The sequence below is a fragment of the Eptesicus fuscus genome, chromosome 21, assembly GCF_027574615.1.
Source record: "Eptesicus fuscus isolate TK198812 chromosome 21, DD_ASM_mEF_20220401, whole genome shotgun sequence".
Taxonomy (NCBI): Eukaryota; Metazoa; Chordata; class Mammalia; order Chiroptera; family Vespertilionidae; genus Eptesicus; species Eptesicus fuscus.
Genome location: NC_072493.1, coordinates 47,217,020 through 47,220,432, shown reverse-complemented (window position 1 = coordinate 47,220,432; position 3,413 = coordinate 47,217,020).

The window sequence follows — 3,413 nt, the reverse complement described above, 5'->3', positions numbered from 1 at the left end:
CCTCAGCGGCGGGGGGCGCCCTGCGGGGCCTGGGGGAGGGAAGCTGTCCTGGAGAAGGTCTGGTGGGACCCCCTAGACGCCTCACCCCCAGGCAGCCAGCGGGGCTGGCGAACCCCGGCCAGACACAACCAATCCCCAGCCCTCTCCCATTGGCTCTCCCTGGATTTGAACCGGTGACACCCAGTGTTGACCTTCACCCCTAGGCCTGAACCTGACGCTTGTCACTTGTCACTTGTACTCTGGCTCTGGATCCTGATCAGAGACCCCCCCACACACAGCAGACACCCCCCCCCCAGCTCCAGGATAAGATTTCCAACCATAATCCAACCACGTGTAGGGACATGGATGCCAAATATCATGACTCCAACTAGAAATGCAGTTTCTAGATCCTCAACCCCAGAGCCAAGCCTTCCGACCTGAACCTCATGCGCTCACCCAAGACCTGAACCACAGACATTAGACCAGACGGGGCCTGGGCCTGTGACTCAGAAGCTATGACGGTGATCAGTCACGTCAACCCTGGGGCCAGGCACGCACCCCCAGCCTTGACTCTGTGCCCTGGTGCAAGCAAGCCACACACCTTGGATACCACACTCCAGCAAGGGCCTGTGACCTCAACTCTGAGCCAGGACCTGGGACTCTGCACCCTGAGGGTTGAAACTTCGGCATTGGGTGCTGAGCAGCGCGACCTGGATAGAAGCCTTGACTCAAGCCACCCAATTCTGACTCCATCTGCCGACCCCTTTCTTTTGGGTTCTGTCTCTGAATAGAAACCAGAAACCCCCCAAGTGAGTCACCAGCAAAGGACCTTCACCCCATGCCCTGGCCTCAGGCCCTTGACCTCAGGCCTACCTAAGAACGTGACTAGAGGCCTCCACCTAAATTTAAACTCACAGACTCATCTCTTGATCCAATTCTAACACCAAGAACTTCACCCATGACCTTCTAACTCTGGTCCTGTATCTTGACCTCAATTGGGTGCCCCAATCTGGTATTCCAGAACCTGAATTCCCCCCAGTCCCAAACCCAGGCAGGCCCCTGGACCTGGGGGTCTTGGAACTCCATCTCAGGCTGCTGGATCCCAAAACACTGGGACCCACAAACTTGGATGGAGATTCCAGAATGACAAAACCATGATCTAGGGACCTCCCCCTTCCTCCCCCCCGACACACACACACAACTCAGCACCCCAACCAGAGCACACCAATCAAGCAAGTGACCCTCCACACCAAGGATCAGTGCTCTGAATTCAACACCCCCATCAGGAAGTCCAGGATCCCACTCCTTCCTTCGCACCCTCCCTCATGCAAGGACTTCCAATTACAGACCCTCTTCAACATCCAACCTGGAACTCTGATCCCCGTAACACTGGATCCTCAAAACAAGACATCCCCAGTTCATAGCTGGGCCCCCCAAATTCCAGTCAGGAACCTGAAGATTCCAAGGAGCATGCTCCTCGACCCTTCTTCACCACCCTCACCCCCACCACGGACTTTTCCCTAAACTAGGCAACCCCATGATTTGGGGGACTCACCCTGGGACCCCCCATCCTATCTCAACCAGAGACCTTGGCGTCTCTGAGTACCAGAGTCCCCACCATCTTTGGAACGATGAAGGTTAAGAGCTCCCTCAACACTTCCCAACGATGCCACCAAGATTGGAGACCCCGCTTTTTAAAATCGGAATGCCGGGAGCCTTGACACTCTGCCGCACCCCAAGGAGGGGTCCCAGACAACTTCCACCACCGCCCTCCTCTCAGCATCCGCTGCCCCGATCCCACCCCCCACCCCCACCCCAGCCCCCACCCCCGCCTCCTGGAGGACTCGGGGATCCGGTCTGGCGGAGCTCAGACCAGCTCTCCTCCCATCCCCCGTCCCATGGCTCCGGGCTTGACCGCCCGCTCCTCGCTCCTCCTCGTCCAGCCGGCTCCGCTCCGCTCGGAACCCCGGTTTCCCCGGCCGCCTGCGCCCCGGTAGCGGACCTCAGCTCCTCCCACCGGCTCCTCGGGCTCGGGCTGGGACCCGGCTCGCGGTCCCCCGGCTCGCGCCCCGCCTGGCAGCCCCCTCCGTTGCTCCAGTTCCTCCTCACTCTACATTCTCCGCCAGCCTCCAGCCTCATCCTTGGGGACCCTCCCCCCAGGCCCGGAGCCTCCTCCCGCTCCTTCTCCCCAGCCTCTCCAGGACGCGCGCATTCGGGTCTCCGGGGGTCCCCTCCTCCCAGCCCAAGTCCACACTCCGTCTCCTTTCAACCTCTGGGGGGGACATACCCGCTTTCCGGGAACCCTTTCTCGGACTCACGTCCCGCTCTGAGCGGGCCAGGCCCTCCCTCCCTCCCGCCCTCTCCGCCACGACCGCCCGCCCGCCTCCTGGACCTGGGCTGCGCCCTGCCCGGGGCGCGCGGTCCCTACGACTCGGACGTGAACAGGAGAGTTGCCTCACTCCGGACCCTCGGACCCCGTCCTCCGGTTCCCTAGGCCCAATGTCCCTCCATCCCCCATCGCCTCCCGAACTCGGAGGTCCCGACCGCCGGAATGCCGCCCCCCAGAGCCCCCCAGGCCCCTTTGAGCCCCAACCCCCGGCGCCCAGCCACCTCCCGGGGAACCCCCCCGCCTCCCCCCAGGACCCTCCCCTCGCGCTCGGCTCACCTCGCTCAGGGCTGGGCGGACGCTCCGGGCCGCGGGCCCCGCAGCCGCATGACCGGCCCCGCGGCTTCCCCCGGCCGCCGCCGCCGCCACCGGGGTCGCCGACGCCCGCGCCCCCCGCCCCCGCCCCGGAGCCCGGCGTCCCGGCCCCCTCCGGGCCTCCCACCCCCCACCCCCCGCGCCCGCGGCCTCACTCGGCGGACGACGCCGGGAGCTGGGACCCGCGGCCGCTCATTGGCTGCCGCGGAGGAGGGGAGGGGCGGGGAGGGAGGGGAGGGGAGGGATGCGGGAGGGGGCGCTGGGCCCGGAGGATGGGGGAGGCAGGGAGAGAGAGGATGGAAACCGAGCCGAGCGCGGACCGGGGCAGGGGCGCACGGAGGGGCAGGGGCGCACGGAGGAGTGGGAGACAGCGGGGGACCTAGGCACCCCCAGACTTCGAGGCTGAGCAGTCCTGAGCCTCGCAGGGCTGGAGACGGAGGGGACCCAGAGATGGCCTAAGAGACAGACAGAGAGAGAGCAGGAGGGGCAGAGAGCGGGTCCCAGACCCCCGCTTTCCCAGCTCAGAGACTGGGGCGCAGGATGTGGGGAGGTCAGGCGCGCAGAGACAAAAGGAGACCGGGGCGCTCAGAGGCCTCGGGCTGAGGGATGCTGAGACCCAGACACCTTGAGCCAGGCAGAGGGACAGACAGAGAGACAGAGAGAGACCCTGGGAGGAGAGGGAGCGGGACAATCCTTGGGGTCCCCTGAGGAGGGCTGGGGCTCTGGCCGGGCC